Raw genomic sequence first — 20183 nt, 5'->3', positions numbered from 1 at the left:
AGTATTATGCAAAACACTAAATAAAAAGTTAACCAAAAGATTACAAGAATATATTACAAAGACTATACATTATGATCAAGTGGGATTTATACCAGGAATACAGGTATGGTTTAACATAAGAAAAGCTATTAACATAATTAGTTACATCAATTATAATAGTTCAAAAAGTCATATGATTATATAAATAGATGCAGAAAAAGCTTTTGAAAAATACAACACCTATTTTTATTAAAAAACAGCTGGAAGGGGCAGCTAGGTGGTGCAGTGGATACAGCACAGGCCCTAGAGTCAGGAGGACCTGAGTTCAAATACAGCCTCAGACCAAACACTTGACACTTACTAGCTGTGTGAGCCTCGGCAAGTCACCTAACCCCAATTGCCTTACCAAAAAAAAAACAGTTGAAAATATTGGTATAAATGGATTTTTCCTTAAATTGATAAAAAGCATTTATCTAAAACTATCAAGAAGTGTTTTTTATAATGGGAATAAACTAGAAGCCTACCCAATAAGATCAGATGTGAAACAAGAATGCCCACTGTCACCGATATTATTCAATATTGTATTGAAATCTTAGCAATAGCCAAGAGAAGAAAAAAAAAATAGAAGGAATCAGAATAGGGAATGAAATAATAAAACTATCTATTGTTACAGAAGATATGGTGATATACCTAGAAAATTCAAAAGACTGAGCTAAAAACTTAGTTGAAACAATTAATAATTTTAGCAAAGTAGCAGGATATAAAGTAAATCCACATAAATCATCAGCATTCCTATATGTCACAATCAAAACTCTGCAAGAAGATATAGCAAAAAATACTCCATTCAAAATAAATCTAGACAAGATAAAATATCTGGGAGTACATCTGCTAAAAACAGGCCCAGGAACTATGTAAACAAAATTATAAAAAACTTTTTATACAAATAAAATCAGATTTAAATGTTTGGAGAAATATTAATTGTTCATGGGTAGGCAGAGCCAATATAATAAATATGGCAATTTTACCCAAACTAATCTATATATTTCATGCTATCCCAATTAAATTAACAAAAAAATTTACTAAATTAGAAAAAACAAAATTCATTTAGAAGAACAAAAATTCAAGAATATCAAAGCAAATAATTGGGGGTAAAAGGTAAAGGAAGGAGGTTTGGCAGTACCAGATCTTAAACTATGTCATAAGGCAGTAATTATCAAAATTATCTAGGATTGGCTAAGAAATAGAAAGGTAGATCAATGGAATAGAGTAGACATACAATTTACAGCAGTAAATAAACATAATAACCTTATATTTGACAAGTATAAAGACTTAATATTTTGGGAAAAGAATTCATTATTTGGCAAAAATTGTTGGGAAAACTGGAAAGCAGTATGGCAGAAACTGGACATAGACCAAATGGCTACAGCATTTACCAAGATTAGATCAAAATGGACATATGACCTGGACATAGAGATTTTACAAGTAAATTAAAGGAACATGGAACATATTTCTTATCAGACTTAAGGACAGATGAGCAATTTATGAATGAACAAGAGATAGAGAACAAAATTAGGTATAAAATAGATAATTTTGATTATATTAAATTAAAAAGATTTTGTACAAATAAAATAAATGTAATTAAGATCAGAAGGAAAGCAGAAAAGTGGGGGAGGGAATTTTTATAAATAGTTTATCAGATAAAAGTCTCATATCCAAAATATATAAAGAATTTTGTAAAATCTATAAGAATACAAGTTATTCCTCAATTGATAAATGGTCAAAAGATATTAACAGGCAGTTTTCCAATGAAGAAATCAAAACAATTTAGAGTCACATGAAAAAATGCCCTAAATCATTATTGATTAGAGAAATGCAAATTAAGACAACCTTTAGATATCATTTTATATCTACCAGATTGGCTAAAATGATAGAAGGGGAAAGTGAAAAATGTTGAAGAGGGTGTGGGAAAATTGGAATACTAATTCCTTGTTGGTGGAATTGTGAACTGATCCAACTATTTTGGAGAGCAATCTGGAATTATGCCCAAAGAGTTATTAAACTATCTATACCCTTTGGCCTAGCAATACCACTACTTGGTCTATTTTCAAAGATAGAGGAAAGGAAAAGAATCTATACATTCTAAAATATTTATAGCAGCTCTTTTAGTGGTGGCAAAGAACTGGAAATTGCAGAGATACTCATCAATTGAGGAATGGCTGAACAAGTTGTAGTATATGATTGTGATGGAATACTACTAAGTTGTAAGAAATTATGAGCACAATGATTTTAGAAAAATATGGAAAGACTTACATGAAATATCGAAGAGCAAAATTACCAAGAGAACATTGCGTACAGTAACAGTCATATTGTTCTAAGAATGACTTTGAACAAGTAAGTTATTTTGACTATTATAAATACATTAACTATAAAGGACATATAAAGAAAGATGCTATCTGCATCCAGAGAAAGAACTGATAAATAGAAATATGTATAGACTAATTACATATGTATACATATACACATACACATACCTATTTGTATCTAATGGTAGGTATCTTTTGGGTGGGTGGGGGCAAGAGGAAAGAAAAATAAAAGAAATTTACTTGATAACTTTGTCGTATATTTGAAAAGAATAGCAAGTTGTACATAGTAGATTTGCAGTTTCATGTACAATCATGTTTTTTATTTTACTATGTTATAGAAATTCTTATTTTATTCCATAAATTTAAAATAAAATAAAATAAAAAATTTTTAAAGAAATATCATGAACCACTCCAAAAGACTGAAGAGTGGTCAGACAATAAGAGAACTAAGAGAAAGTAACCAAGGAGCCAAGGAGGGTGAACCTCTCCAGGAGGAAAGGTGGCCAGTACTATTTAATGCTACAGAATGGTCAAGGCGGATGAAGATTGGGAAAAGGTTACTGGATTTAACAGACCAAAGAGATAGAAGAAAAAAGAAAAGGACCCAGATGCACAAAAATATTTATACCAGCTCTTTTTGTTGTGGCAAAGAACTGGAAATGAAAGGGCTATCAATCTACTGGGGAACAGCTGAACAAATCATGATAGATGAATATAATAAAACCTTATCATGATGTAAGAAAAGATGAAAGGGACAGCTTCAGAGAAACCTGGGAAGACTTAAATGAATTTATGTAGAGAGAAGTGAACAGATGGGGAGAACAATTTATACAATAACATTATTGTAAACACAAACAACTCCAATCAATACAATAATGAATTAAGATTCCAGAGTACTCATGAAAAAGCAGACTACTCCACCCCCTTGTTGGACCTCTGGGTGCAGAATGAGAAAAATATTTTTGGACATAGCCAATGTGGGAATTTGTTTTGCTTGACTATGTAAATTTGTTATGAGGATTTTCATTTAGGGGTGGAGGGAGGTGGGAAGGAGAGAAAATAGATTTTCTTAATAGAAAAAATGAAATTACATTTGAAAAAAAGTGGCACCTTCTGCTTCATCTAGCTGGCACATATATAGTTTTTGATATGCTGCTGTTTCTCCCTTTAAACTGTGAGCTCTTTGAGCAGTGTTATGTTTATTTTTCTTTATATCCCAAGGGCTTGACATACAGTAAACACTTAATAAATATTTTTCTTTAATTGTTTGATTGAATAGAGAAGAAAAGGCAAAATAAACTTTCTGGATTATCAATAAAAGAGATCCAATCTTCAGTTAACCAGGATGTCAAGAGGAATAGTCATACCAAAAATGAGGAAATAATCAAGTAAAAATGAAAGAAAACGTTCTTTGAGATGAGTTTACACGAATAGTGAAGCCACAGAATCCCCTTCAGAAGCAATCCTCAAAGAAAAATGCCTTCCTGAGACACCAAATTTTCTTGCTTTTAAGCTTTAAAGACAAAGGCAGGATTTTATAAACTGTAAAGGAAAAAAAGAGAGTTTAAAAATACTGACTGATCTGCTCCTCTGACTTTGAAGAAAAGAACAGTTTGGGGGAGGATCTAGTATAAACTAAAATTAAAAATGGAACTATCACCCCAAGTATCAAATGTAGGCCAAGACAACTTTTCTCTTTGAAAGAAAAAGGAAAATATTTCAAAAGCTCAAGGCTCTAAAATAATTTGTCAACAAAGTCCCAAAGCTGCAACGATCACCGTAAGGAGCCATAGAGATATGAAAACAGATGAACAAAGGAGTAGAGTGTGGCCAGAGGAGAGGAGAAGGAAAAGAAATAACACAGAGATTTAAAAGAGATGAAAAGATATGAAAGTTAATAAAGAATGATGTTAATTAAATTATGATAATAATCCCTAACAACCACACTAAGATTTACAGTTTATAAAGCTTTTTTTTTTCCTGTGAGGTGGAGCAGTGAAGCTTCAGATCAATTTAATGAGTTCCTCTAATCAACCTGATAAGCTTATAGGGCAGAAATTTTTGTTTAGAGCAATCTGAGGGGTACCTCCCCATGAAGGTGAATTCCATTCCGCATGGAATGTGGACATGTACTCTGGAGCCCCCAGCTGATGAGACACATGCAAGTCTATGACAGTTGTCTGAGACAGGGATCAACTCATGATGGAAGAACTGCTCCCTGCCTAGGAGTCTACAAAAAGACTAATAGATTTGTTCTCTCTTGAACTTTGAAAGGATAGGCCAGAACACAGCTGGGGACACCTGTGCCCATACACAGTTTACACACATACTCTTTCCAGTAGTATCTTGTGACTTGTGGCTGAACAGCATGGCATAGGTAGACATATGCATTCATGTCACCTTACACTCTTCATTAACCCTAACTTTTGTATGGAGGAGAGGGAATTTTGGATGTCTTAGACAGATTAATCCTAGATTCTAGTCTTCAAAGCATAGAATGGAGATTTCCTGGGTAGAATGGGCTTTGGGAGTTTGCTCATGGGCTCAAAAATTCCCAATTCCTGGAGTCCAAAAACTGAGTGTTCTCAAGTTTGAACCTTCTAGAAAAAGAAGTTAACTTCCTGAATCTGTGTGCTACTTAGAGAAAGAAAAACATTGTCTGCATAGTTCCTGCATAGTCTCCTACTTGGAAAACAAAGCAAGTGAATTATGTGAACAACGACGAGCCAATGAGAAAAGGATTGCTAAATCACAGGGTGTTGTTACAAGTTCCGGGAGATGATATAAGATTCTGTGGGAGAGATGGGCTCCCTAGAATGTCAAAGGGTTATCTTATTAGCAAACCCAAGTTCATTTCCCTTCTGGAGGAGTTTATCCACTTAAAGAAAAATACTTTGTGAACTATAAAGCATTGCACATGTAAAAGATTTTGTGGTTTCAAGCCCAGTTGAGTGAGAGCATTGTGGTGCCAAAAACAAAGAGGTAAGTTGAGAGGAAGAGCTATTTTAGGAGGAAAGATGGATGCAATTCTGAATGTATCGTAATACTTTGTAGTACATGTACTATTGAGGTCCTGGGGAGACAGTAAGTGACCAGCAAGAAGGTAGAGATGAGGGCCAAGAGGTCAGAAGGGAAATTAGGGTTAGATACAGATTTGGAAGTCATTTTCACAGAGGTGATAATTTGAACCCATAGAAGCAGGTGAGATCACCAAGGGCAAGAATTTTAAGGAGAGATGAGTAGGGACTGAGGAAGAACCTTGAAAATCATTCAAAATTAGGGAATGGAACAAAGGAACAAATCAGCAAAGAAGACTAAGAAGGAGCCATAAGATAATCAGGAGGAGAACCAAGATAAAGCAGAGTCACTTAAGTTCAGGGGAAAAGTAAGTATAGGACCAGACAATGGCCAACAGTGCCAAAAATTAAAGAAAGGTCAAAAAAGATTAGGACTGAGAAAAAGTCATCGCATTTAGCAGTCATTGTCATACCCCAATAAATAAGTGGACAAAGAAGATGAACCAACAATTCTCAAAAGAATTGCAAGCTATTAAAAACGACATGAAAGAAAGATTCAAATAACTAATAATGAAAAAGATGCAAATCAAAACCACACTGAGCTTTCATTTCATACTCAGAAAATTGGAAAATCTAACAAAAGGTTGGAACAGTCAATGTTGAAGTGGTTGTAGAAAGACTGACACACTAATGCATTGTTAGTGGAGCTATATATTAGTACAATCATTTTGGAAAGCAATTTGGAATTATGCAAATAAAGTGACAAATACTCATACCCTTTGACCCAGAAACTGAGTTACTAAACCTCAAGGAGGTCACTGATAAAATTAAATGTCCTATATACACCAAAATATGTATAGTCACACATTTATAGTAGCAAAAAAAAAAAAAAGAAAAAAGGTAAATGCCTCTCTATTGGGGAATGACCAAAGTGAGGTTCATTAATATAACAGAATATTACTGCATGGTAACAGATATGAAATATGATAAATACAGAGATGCATGAAAAGGCTTACATGAACTATTACAAAGTGAATTAAGCAGAGTCAAGGAAAGTATGTGTGTGTATATGCAGTACATATATACATACGCATATATATTGTACATATGTGTGTATGCATACATACAATGATTAAAACAATGTAACTGAAAAGAACAACAGTCATAAAAAATCAAAAATGAATGTTGCAAAATTATAAAGATGACCCCTAAGAGGAGATATGAGAAGATATCTCTCCCCATTCCTTTGCTGAAGTGGGAGCAGTTCACAGGTGTAGAACATTGCATATGTTGCCCAATTTTTTTAATGTATTGATGGGTTTTGCTAGAGGTTTTTTTTTCCTTTCTCTTTTTCTTTTTTTTTTCTTTTAAAAAAAGTCTTAGTTACATGTGATAGTTGTCTGGGAGGACAGAAGAAGAGGGATACAATGGGAAATCTGAGCAATATCAAAAGAAAAAACGTCAATAAAATGTATTTTTTAAAAAAACACCACTTCAAAAGAAAAACATGAAAAACATCACTAGTGCCTTTTAAAAGCATAGTTTCAGTAGGGTGGTGTGGTTAGAAGTCCTCACGGTGAGGAATTGAAAACAAGTGTAGAGTATTCCTAAGAGTTTTGAAGTCAAAGGGAGGAGAAAGATATAAGATAATAGCTTAGGGAGTAACAGGAAAGGTCTAAGGGAGGCTGGATGTTTTGTTTTTTGTTTTGTTAAGATAGGGAAGATACAAGTAGTTTTGTGATTGGTTGTTGTTCTCAAAGGAGACCAAAATGACATCACTATTTTAGAGTCAAGTTACAGTCATTGGACTGTGGCTGATCAGGCTAATAGGAACTTGGAATGCTCTACTACAGGGTGGGCACAAATAGTCCATGTGAACATTTGGGGTGGATCCTCTAAATTTGCACATCTCATGTTTCTTTTGAGCTACTTCAATTCTGCTTTGCTCATAGAGCACAGCATCTTCTTTGATAAGGGCACACCATACTGGGCAGTCCTGTGCCAGTGTCATGCAATCAATTCCAAAGTTCTTAAGAGGGACCTTGAGAGTGTCCTTGTATCACTTCTTTTAACGACCATGTGAGCACTTACCCTGTGTGAGTTCTCCATAAAAGTCTTTTAGGTAAGCATATGTTTGTCATTCAAACAACATGGCCAGCTCATTGGAGTTGCACTCTCTGCAGTAGAGTTTGAATGATTGGTAGTTTAGTTCAAGAAAGGACCTCAGTGTCTGGTACCTTATCCTGCAAGATGATCTTCAGAATCTTTCTAAGATTATTCAGATGGAAGCAATTCAGTTTCCTAGCATGGCACTAATATACTATCCAGGTTTCACAGGCATCCAACAATGAGGTCTGCAGAACATCTCTGTAGGCCTTCAGTTTAGTAGTCAGTCAAATACCTCTTCTCTCCCACACTTTCCTTCAGAGCCTCCCAAACACTGAGCTAGCTCTGGCAATGTGTGTGTCAAGCACATTATCAGTGTCTACCTCCCTGGAAAGTTTACTGCCAAGATAAATGAACTTATCAATGGTCTCCAAAACTTCTTCATTTTCTATGTGATGGTTCTACATATGGATGGTGTGGTGCTACCTGGTGGAGCACCTGTGTTTTCTTGGTGTTATTCGGCCAAAATTAGCACAAGCAGCAGAGAATCAATTCATACTTTGTTGCATCTCAGCTTCATAGGCTACACTGAGTGCACAATCATCTGGAAACAAAAAATCATGCGCCAACACTACCTCCACTTTAGGCTTGGCTTGTAGCCTTTTCAAGTTTATAATTTACCATCAGTGCAGTAGCTGACCTTACTGTGTTCATCCTCATTGAAGGAGTTTGACAACATGGCTGAAAATATCATACTAAAAAGCATGGGGGCAAGCACAGAATCTTGTTTCACTCCATTGGTGACTGGGGAAAGCATGAGAGAATCATCCATTATCCAGAACCCAGACAAACATGTCGTCATGAAATTGACGTACAATACTGGTGAACTTCTCTGGGCAAGCAAATTGTGACATAATTTTCCATAAGGCTTCACAACTGACAGCATCAAAGGCCTTGGTCAGATAAACAAACCCTGTGTACAGACCTCTTTTCTACTCCCAGCATTTCCCCTGGCAGCAAACACCATATCAACCATTCCTCAGCCCTTTCTGAAGCCACACTGGCTCTCAGGTAGATGACCATCTTCCAACTGAAAGATCAGCCTATTAAAGAGGACTCTGGCAAAAATTTTGCCAGCAATGACTAAAAGAGAGTCCCCCGTGATTGTCACAGGACAATCTATTTCCTTTACCTTTATAGAGATGGACAATGGAAGCATTCTTGAACTCCTAGGGGATAACCTCCTCTTGCCCTCCTCTTGCCATATAACCTGGAAAATTTCAGTCAGCTTTTGTATAAGCAATGGACCCCCCCCCCCCCACCTTGTGAATCTCAGCTGGAATAGAGTCAGCACCAGGTGCTTTGCCACAGGAGAGGAACCTAATGGCATTCAGAACCTCTTCTTTCGTTGGAAATTTGTCTAGAGAGGGATTGACTTCAACCTGAGGTAAACAGTCAATGGCTTCAGTATTGATTGATGACAATCTGTTGAGAACACTATGAAAGCGTTCAGCCCATCTCTCTAGGATCATGTCGTTATTACTAATCAATGTGGCTCTATCCACACTGAGTAGTTAAGATGCACCATATGTCTTTGGCCTATAAATAGCCTTCAGGGCATCACAAATAAAGGCGATAAGTGAATAGACAATACAGAAGAATCCAGAAGAAGGGGAAAGATTGAAAATGAGCTATTCTTGAAGGACGTAGGAAGGGATGGGATTAAGGGCCAGACAGAGCCGTGGAAAAGAAAACCACCTCACCTTCTGAGCTTGGAGCAAAGGAGACAATGGATGAAAATGCAGAGTAGTCTTGAGTTGTGGAATAAGAGAGAGAAGAGAGCTCAGAATGGATGACTTCAAACTTTCAATAAATTAGAAACAAGATCATATGCTGAAAGGGAAGGGGTTGGAGGTATAGCTGAGGAATTGAGGAGAGAGAAAATTTAGACCAGCTACTATAGAGTATAGGATAGAGAATCAATTGAAATTAATGAAAGTATAGTGCAATAGCAAAGGTTCAGTTAAGGTTAAGTAATATAGATTTGTAGTAGACCCAATTTATAGTTATGTGCTTTTTCCAGCAGGATTAAGTAATTTGGGAACAAGAGTGCAAAAAGCTGATGGTAGACGCCACGTTGAAAATTAGCAAAGTATAAACAATGGACTCAACTCAAGCACTGTTTTTGTGGTGAGGTCGTTCTTTATCCTCCCAGCTATTAGTGCTTTCCCCCCAAAGCAAGGTTGCCCTGTATCTGATTTGCACATGTCTTCTATATACTTGTGTATGTATATGTTGTTTCCCTTGTTCAAATGTAAGCTCATTGAAGGCAGGAACTCTTTCATTTTTGTCTTTGTATCCTCAGCACTCAACTTAGTGATTGATATATAATAAACATTTAATAAATATTTATAATCGAAACGTTAGACTTGATGTCAAGAAAATTTTCCAAAATTGGAATGAGCTGCCTTAGGAGGTGATGAGTCTCCCTTTCACTAGAGATCTCCAGGTGGAAGATGGATGACTTCATCAAATATATATTGAAAATTCCTTTTGGGTATGGGTTGGATAATATGGCTGCTGAGGCCACTTTCAACTTTTTCATTTACATTTACATACATATGTTTTGCAAAGCTATGTTATCTGATTTAATCTTATCAACAACCCTATGTGGTAGGTACTATTATTATCCCCATTTTATAGGATAAGGAAACTAACAGATAGGCTAAGTGACTTGTCCAGGGTCACAGAGCTAATAAGTATTTGAGGCAGGATTTGAACCCAGGTCATCCTGTCTCCAGTTATAACACCCTATCTACTACACCATGCTCCTTCTCATGTGGAGCGTGGTATAGCACTTTATCAATTAACCATAGGAGCAAGACTGTGAGGGACAAAAAGTAAAGATAGAAAATGTACAGATTGAGACAACAGGGAAGTATTGAGAAGCCCTTGATAAAAGTTAGGATGAAGAGGAAGTTTAGAAAGAGTAGGGCCCTTGTGTGTTTGGGGGTAGGGTGAAGTCAGGTGATAAGACCAGAGTTTCCCTGCTGCATCTTCTTTCCTCTTACCCACAAAATGGGGAGGCTTTGCCTAAAGAAAACAAGCTGTCCCAGCACCTGATTGGCCTGGGATTCCCTAATGCAACTTCCTGATCACCTGAGAGAAAGATCTCAGGGCCCTCAAACCTGATGAATTTCTGAAACCTACAGGAGTCACCTTAACCTGCCCTGCTGACCATACACATTTTCATGTAGAAATGAGTATAGCCTTGATCAGAAGAACCAAGGGCCACTGTATCCTTGTTGTCTATCTTTACTGTGTTAGGGGCAAAGAAAACATCCTTGTGTTAAATGTTCGATGACTTTCAAGTACCTCATTTCATCCCTATATTGAACCTCAACTAAGATGGTCCTGGCAATAGATCTATCCCCTAACAGGCAGATCTGTTATGAAAGAAGGAATAGCCAGCTTTGGTGACAGTGGCAAGGGATGGGAGAACTTCAGGAAAAAGCCAAGTTTTAGTGAGCAACAAAAGATGGAGTAAAGAAAAAGACATGGAACAAAGTGAAATTTGTGATCTAGAGAAGGAATTCAGAAGGCACAGTGGAATGAGAACTCAGAAGGATAGGGACTAAAAAGGGCAGAACACTACAGAGATATTAGAAAAAGGGGGATTTATTTTTTTGTCTTGTTTCATTTTGTTTTGGCTGGGCAGTCACAAAGATTAAGTAACTCCAAGCCATTGGCTTGGGTCCACATTGTTCCCTCCTTTCTTCTGACATTGACAATGCCTTAGTTTACAAAGGGTAAAAGTTTCTGTTGTCACGCATGGATAAGATATTTGTTCTGGTCTTTATAAGTTATCAATTAGCTATACTCTCATGCTTCCTGGAAGTATCCTGAGGGAGAATACAAGTCAAAGAAACATTTAGACTGATGTCCCCAGATTAAAGCTAGTCCATATAAACCTAGAAGTTCTGGGCAGCGAACTACATCTTGGGATATAGGAATTTTCTAGCCATAGGACATGAGAAACAACGAATAGATGAAAGCTTGTAAAATAAACCAGGCCATGGTTCTAATTAAAATGCTGGATGTGAGGGCAGCTAGGTGGTGTGGTGGAAAGAGAACCGATCCTGGAGTCAGGAGTACCTGAGTTCAAATCCAGCCTCAAACATGTAACACTTACTATCTGTGTGACCCTGGGCAAGTCACTTAACCCCAATTGCCTCACTAAAAAGAAAAAAAAAAGCATGAAAAGAGAAATACCAAGCAAAAGAATGGTGAAAAAACTCCCCAATTAGCAGCAACTGTATATCTGCTGGACAGAGAGAGACAATCCCAAGCCAAAGTCCTTTCCAACGTGATTAAACAGAAACGAAAAGAGAAAGCTGGTAAATGGGAAGTGCCATTGCCAAAAGTTTGTGCCCAGGGAGAAACAGAAGTGTTAAAGGTTATTTGTACAGCAAAGAGAAAGAAGAAGGCTTGGAAGAGATTAGTTACTAAAGTCTGCTTTGTCGGCGATGACTTTACTCAAAAACCACAGAAATATGAAAGATTTATTAGGCCAATGGGTTTGCATTTTAAGAAGGCTCATGTAACTCATCCTGAACTTAAAGCCACTTTTTGCCTACCCATACTTGGTGTGAAGAAGAATCCCTCATTCCCACTATATACAAAATTGGATGTTATTACTAAAGGAACTGTCATCACAGTGAAGGTGAGTGAGCTGGTACTGTGATACAAGGAGGCAAAGTTATCTGTAGAAAATATGCACAAGTTACCAACAAACCAGAAATGATGGCTGCATAAAAGTTGTCTTATTTGTTTGACTGACTGATTGGATGGAGTTCTACATCCTTGACAATTATTAAACATTCTGATATATCAAGAAAACCACAAACAGTTACTACATTGAACAGTCACAAAACAAAATCAAAGACCCTGTAAAACACATTGGTTGTGTTTATTTGAGGTTAACTTGGATAAGAGATGAACACTATTTTCTATTCTTTTATGAGACTTTTTTCCATTTTAGAGTGGTAATAAAAAAGCTTGTAGATGCTCCAGGAAAAAAAGAATGCTGATGTGAAGATATCTCTAAGGATCTCATCTCCCTCATAAAAGCCTCTTTGTCAATTGATGATGGCAGGGAGGGGTAGGAAAGGATTCTGAAATGAAGAAAGTCTCTATAGATCCCACATGCTAGGTAGAGCCCTTTTGCAGAGAGGTTTAAATTTATTGAAAATATTAGTATAGGGGCAGCTAAGTGGAGCAGTGGATAGAGCACTGGGTCTGGAGTCAGGAGGACCTGAGTTCAAATCCAGCCTCAGACCAAACACTTGACACTTACTAGCTGTGTGACCCTGAGCAAGTCACTTAACCCCAATTGCCTAAAAATAAAAAAATTAAAAATTAAAAAAATTGAAAAAATATGAGTATATATGGATAAAATTGACAGAATATGTTTGCTTTCCTATCTAGCACTAAGATAAATAGAATTTAAAATCCACTTTAGAAATCATATAGGTTAAAAAAAATATGAACAAGAACAGAGATAAGCTAACAAGGTGATGTGAGAGAGTACTAATTAAGCTGTTGCAACATTAAGTTAAAATGAACTCATCTCACTTATAAAAATAAGGCACTAGCCAGAATAACCTTAAAATGAGAAGACATTGAGTTTTAAAAATAGGGGATAGTTATAGAGCAGCACTTTTTAATCCAAACAATACTGTCGACCAATAAAATATCTCAATTCCCTATCCTAGGGAGTCTTAGTGCAGCCAGCCTCAGTGGCTGGAAGCCAGGGAGAAGATAGAAGGAGCAGAACACAGGGAGAAGGAGGAGGAGAAGAAGGAGGAGGAGAAGAAGCAGTTGATTTCTTATATGTGTAACTATTAAGAAGCAAGAATTTTTGGCAGTTAAGGTTTTACAGATTGCAGCTAGGAAACACTAATTTAGGATCTTTCACGCTTCATCATCAGTAACATAATGACAATAATGTTATTGTTGTTCAGTAGCGTCTGACTCTTCATGACCTCATTTGGGATTTTCTTGGCAAACATACTGGATTGGTACGCCATTTCCTTCTCCTGCTCATTTTACAGATGAGGAAACTGAGGCAAACAGAGTGAAGTCACTTGCACAGACTTGCACAGCTAGTTAGTATCTCAGGCCAGATTTGAACTCAGGAAGATGAGCCCTGCTGACTCCAGGTCCAGCACTCTATTCACTGTGCCACCTAGTTGTTCCATAATAATAATAATAATAATTCAGTCCATTTAAAACCAATATTTATTAGGGTCCTATTTAAGAAATTGTGCTGTGAAAAAGAATTTTTTAAATTAAAAATTAAAAAAAGAAATTGTGCTATGCCCTGGAGTGATGAGGATAAAACAAAAAATAGTCACTGCCCTTAAAAATCTTATATCATACTGGAAAAAAAAAACCACTACTTTAAGGTTTTCAAACCATTTTAATATACATTATCTTACAATAATAATAACAATAACAGCATTTGTATCAATCTTCAAGGCTGGCAAAGGTTTTTACATATGTTGCATCATTTGATCCTCACAATAACTTTGTCAGATAGATGCTATTGTTATACCATCTTAAAGATGGGCAAACTAAGGCAAATTATGGTGAAGTGACTTGCCCAGCTAGTTAGTGCTCGAAGAAGTATTTGAACTCAGGTCTTCCTGACTCCAAGTCCCATACTTCAGCTATCTACTTGTACCACCTAACTGCTTCCCAGTTTTTACTCTTATTTAATATTTATGTAATATTTATTTATAAATATTTTAGACAAGTAGGTGGCACAGTGGATGGAGCAGTGGGCTTGAAATCAGGAAGATTCATGTTCATCAGTTCAAATCCAGGCTCAGACACTTCCCAGCTGTGTGACCCCGGGCAAGTCACTTAACCCAGTTTGTCTCTGTTCCTCATCTATAAAGTGAGCTGGAGAAGGAAATGGCAAACCACTCCAATATCTTTGCCAAGAAAACCTCAAATAGGGTCCTAAAGAGTCAAACACAACTGAAAAATGACTGAACAACCAACAACAATACTTATAACAACAAGGTGAGGAAAGGCCTTTTTTTGGGGGGGAGAGGGTGCCTGTTTGAATCCCTGAATTCCCATGGTCAATGTGGGAAGATAAGTCTTCCTCACTTCAGGTCTGGCACTCTACTGTGCCACCTACCTGCACCTGTTGATAAAATGTACTTCAATATAATTGGCTTCCTTTGCAATTGGACCTTATGAAGATTCTAAGCAGGGATGTGCTGGTAAATGTTTAACAACCAGCTCTCTGGAGGAAAAATATACTCCAGACACATTATTTTTAATTTAATTGGTATTACTAATATTCTCTCCCTTATTTTATTAACTCTAGACAATCCACAAAACAATAAATCAAGCCCTGATTTGTAGCATTTACCAATTTCTGAGGTGTAAATGTTCACACTGAAAACTTAATGACTCTCCCCAGACAATTATAAGCTGGCACCCCACATGTCACTAATTCTACATGACAAGAATGTCATTTTACTAGAGTGGATGAGGATGAGAAAATCATTATGAAGGCAATGAGTGACTATTGGATTGTTGGGGGAGGAAGTGTGATCTATAGGAACAATATATTATTTTGAATTTTATATATATAATATATTCATATATACACTCATACATGTACAAATATGTGCATATATAAAGTATCCAAAATAATATGTTCCTGTGTATATATACAATATTTTATATATAACATGTTGTTTCCTATATAAGTACATATATGTATAAATCTGAATCCGATATATTTTTATACATACATAGAGACATTTACTGTATGTATGGAAGCTCTAAAATGCTTTTTAATTATGTCTGAGTTAAGGAAAAAATCCAGAACAGAATTTTTTATGAGCAATTAAAATATATATATATATATAGCATATCAACATTTGTCAGCTACTACCAAAGCAGTATTTAGCAGTTATTTCTCTAAATGACAAACAAGAAAGAGAAAAGTGTAATGAATTAAATCTTAATCTAAAGAATTTTAAAAGGGAACAAAGTTACAAGCTAAAAGTAAGTAGGAAAAGAGGAATATTAAAAGGGTAGACATAAAAAAATCAGGGAAATGAGGTGAAACATTTCATGTAATGTCAGATTTTTTTCAAAGTACATTATTGATTGGTTTTGCTGATGCTTTTCTTTTTTTTTCTTTTTTACAAAATAGTCTTTGTTATAAGGGATGGCTCTCTTGGAGGGAAGATAGGGAGAAATACCAAGAAAAGAAACCTAGGCAATGTAAAAACAAAAGATATCAATAAAAACCTATTTTTAAAAAAGAAACGAAAGAAAAAAAAACAAGAGAATTAAGCAATAAAACCTACCTTTGGTTCTTCGAAAAATTAAGCAAAATAGATTAACCATCATTGGTTCAACCATAAAAAGAAAAAAACACAAATTTATACAATTGGGAATGATCTGAGAGGGTAATATGGACTGAATGTGGCCCTAAGCACCATGAGGAAATTTATTTAAAAAAGAAAAAAAGACAGAAGACACAAACTAGATGGGGCATGTTATTGGGTTTTGAGTATTGTTCCCTTTCTTTCAGCAGTGAAGTTCCCAAGATTTTATATCTGCCAACCCTGCCATCATGAGCCTTTTCTTAGTCCCTATAAGAGCCATGCGAATCAGTCCTGTACTGAATGAATAAATAAATAAAGTTTAAAATGATGAAAATTAAAATAAAGACAAGCATTAATGGGAGGCATACTTCAATCTACAGGTACCATAAAATACTTTAGTTCTTTGAAATTGGAGAGTGTGGTGAAAATTTTGAAAGCTAGAGAAGTTCTGTGGGCTGATCCAAAAAAGAAATACGTGTGTGTGTGTGTGTGTGTGTGTGTGTGTGTGTGTGTGTGTGAGATAGATTGCTCTGGGCCCTTGGGCAGGTCACTATACCAGGTCTCAGATTCCTTATCCGTAATGGAGCTAATAATATTTACATTATTTTTGGTGCTTATTTGAATCAAATTAGATAATATATATAAAAAGTCAGAAATTGGTAAACTATCACTTAAATGAAGGATAATGCATTCTGTATCAACCAAGGGGTCCCTCGGATCTTATTCTATTCAGCCAGGATCTTATTCTATTGACAGCTATAGCTATGGCTCTAGCACCTTTCACTCCTTCCTAGAATTCACCCTCCGCACAGCAGCCAATATTCTGTCATTCTCACTTCACCTAGGTCAGGATTCCCAACCACTACATCTTTTCATATTCCAGCAATCAGCCTACCCTAAATAGGTCCCTAAATGGTGATATGGAATTTTGATCTCTCCCCTGCCCAGCTTCTCCCCCAGAAGTGAAAGCTGTACAGGGAATCTTCCCTGGCCTCTCTCAATGCCAGCCAAAATGCATCCCAATTACCTGGTAATCAAAGAGGGTGGGGATGGAGCATCATGTATTTGGAAAAATAGAGGGGAAAAAGAAGTCATTGGATTAGCATATTTGAAGGCAACTATCATACCTTTCAAAACCTTTACTTCCCCTAACTAAATATTTCTAGCTCCTCCATCTAATTCCCATATGGCATAGTCCCTAGACCTCTCAACTCAAATGTTCAAAATCAAAAATTCTAAATTCTCAAATCCAGAGGGTTTCTTGTACACCAGAGGAAGCAGCTCTGTAAAGAGCAACCATGGTAACAACTCCTTGAGAAAGATTAATTTAATTATGTTCTCCATAACTTCTGTTTTGCAGCAGATGTCAGAATAAAGTTAGGAGTCCCATCAGCCCTTTGTCAATGATCCACTTTAATTAATCCTTCACCCATCTACTTTGCTCTTTAGATCAATTTCTTTAGGTTTTTAATTAATTTATTTCTTAATTAGTTTGGTTTTTAAAAGGCACATGGTACCTTGTGAGGTCTCCAAGTGCAAAAATAAATGCAAGCATACAGTTAATAATACTGAGTTATCCATATCAACCATTCTCTCTATGCTGCTATCTAGCCAAGGAAGCCATGCATGAAAAAGTAGGTATTGGTATATAATTCAATAAAGTTTAATATAGTTTAATTCAATTCAACAAACACTTATTAAGCAACTGATGCATGCATAGCAACTGTGTTAGGTACTTTGGGAGTTGCAAAACTTAGATGGTATATATTTCCCTTTACTCATGGAGCTTATACTCCACTAAGGAACAGAAGGGAATAAGCATTTATATAGAGCCTACTATGTACCAGGCAATGTAATGTGCTAGGCATTTTACAGACAGTATTCATTCTATCTTCCCCACAATCATGAGAGGTAGGTGCTGTTATTATTCCCATTTTACAGTTGAGGAAACTAAGCAAACAGAGGTTAAGTGACTTGCCTAGGGTCACACGGTTACTGTCTGAAGCCAGATTTGAACTCAGGAAGAGTCCAAGGGAAGAGAGGGAGGGAGGACATTGAAGACTATATAGGGTGTGCTTATCTAATAATCAGTAGTTTTCTTTGGCCAAAGCATAGAGTATGAAGAGGGAAATGTGATTGGAGCAATAAAGGAGTGCTACATTATGGAAGGTCTTGAATGCCTAACAAAGAATTTTATTTAGTAGGCAATTGGGGACCACTGAAATTTCTGAGCAGAGGATTCACATGACCAGACAAAGCCATAGCAAATAATCTCTGGCCTCACTCTCCCAGAACAGTCAGCTGCATCGCCCCCTCAGGGTATTAGGGGGTACTCCTGAGGCGTTAAAGTGTCTGTTCTCTATAGACTTGAGCATCTACATCAGGCCCTGTACTCTATCCAGCATGTCACCTAACTACCCTGCCTGTTTTTAGGGTTATGATAAACTAATTCTTGCTAAAGTGCAGAAATGTGACTATGTTACCTCTCTGGATAACATACTAACATTCTGTCTTAGACTTACAGACATAATACTTAGAACTAAAGGAATGGCTCTTGGGCTGAGAGTTTATGATGATAGGAAGCTAATAAGGAAGAGATTTTGAGTCAAGGAGACCTAGTACATCCTCCAATTACATGACATAGGCCTACCTACTTCTTGACCAGAGATCCTGCTGCTGGGCAAATGCCTCAAGGGAAGCAGAGACATAAAGAAATTCCACGTATACAAAATATTTATAGCAGCCCTTTTTATAGCAAAGAGCTAAAAAACAAAGTAAATGTCCATTCATTGGAGAACAGCTAAACAAATTGTAGAATGGAATGGAATATTACTGTATCATATGAAACAATGAGTATGAAGAAATCAGAGAAACACGGGAACATTCCTATGAACTGATAAAAAATAAAGTAAGCAGAACCAGAACAATATACACAATGACTATAATGACAATGGAAAGAGCATAAAACTAAAACCAAACACTATGAAATTATAATGATCCAGCTCTGTCTCAAAGAATGGATGAGAAAATGTACCTTCCTCCCTTCTTTGAAGAGGTAAGGGACTAAGGGTGCAAAACATTGAATATACTATCAAAATTGATTGAGATTTTATTAAGTATTACTGAACTGCTTTTTGTTTTCTTTTTATTCTTTGTTATAAGGAATGACTTTCTGGGTAAAGGATGAGGGAGATATATTTAGAAGTGAAAGTAATGTTAAAAATATTCAATAAATAATTTAAAATAAATGTAAAATAAAATGCAGGCCCACCTAGTTATACAAAGGCTCCTTCTTGCTGCACAAGATACTTATCCCCATCCAATTCTACTGTAGCACTTAGAGTTTATATCGCACAATCAGTAAATAAGCATTTATTAAGTGCTTACTATGTGCTAGGCACTGTGCTAAGCACTGGAGATACAAAAAGAGGCAAAAGACAATCCCTTCCTTCAAGGGGCTCACAACATAATGGGGGGACACAACAAGCAAATAAATATGTACCAAAGAAGTTATCTACAGGATTAATAGAAAATGGCTAAATGAAGGAAGGCACTAGAATTAATAGGGGTTGGGAAAGACTTACTCTAGGGTTTTAATTGGGACTTGAAGATCATCCCAGTTAGCAATTAGCTATTTTAGAAGGTTTTTTTTAAATTTTCTCAATTAACAAGTATTTTTTCTCCCTATTGCATCCTCCCAAATGAAAAATAAAAGAAAAGAAAATCCCATATAATAAATATGCATAGTTAGGCAAAATAAATTTCACATTGACCATGTCTAAAAATGTATGTCTCACTCTGCATCCCGAATCTATCCCTGCTTTGTCAATAGGTGGGTAACATCATTGGTATTTTGGAATCCTGGTCAGAGCTGCATTGATCAGAGTTCTTAAATCTTTCAAGGTTGTTTTTACAACATAGTTATTATTGTACAAATTGTTCTGGTTCTGCTCACTTCACTATGCATCACTTCATATAAATCTTCCCAGCTTTCTCTGAAAACTATCTTTTTAATTATTTCTTACAGCCTAATAGTACTCCATTATATTCATATGCCATAATTTGTTTGGCCATTTCCCAATTGATAGGCACTCCCTTTCATTTCCAATTCATTGTCACCACAAAAAGAACTGCTATAAATATTTTTGTACATAGAGGTCCTTTTCCTTTCTTTAATCTCTTTGGGACATAAGCCTAGTAGTAGGCTAGGTCAAAAGATATGCACAATTAAGTGACTTTTGGGGCTTAGTTTCAAATTTGCTTTTCCAAATGGCTGGACCAATTCACAACCCCACCAA

General features: G+C 36.2%; 1 pseudogene; it reads left to right on the top strand.

The window, feature by feature from the left end:
- Positions 1–8325: 8325 nt before the first annotated feature.
- Positions 8326–12300, top strand: LOC114052172 (annotated as a pseudogene).
- Positions 12301–20183: the final 7883 nt, after the last annotated feature.

Source organism: Vombatus ursinus, unplaced genomic scaffold, assembly GCF_900497805.2.
Source record: "Vombatus ursinus unplaced genomic scaffold, bare-nosed wombat genome assembly UNPS02014807.1, whole genome shotgun sequence".
Classification (NCBI taxonomy): domain Eukaryota; kingdom Metazoa; phylum Chordata; class Mammalia; order Diprotodontia; family Vombatidae; genus Vombatus; species Vombatus ursinus.
The sequence above is the reverse complement of the archived record's forward strand: the minus strand, read 5'-3'. Positions and strand labels throughout refer to the sequence as shown.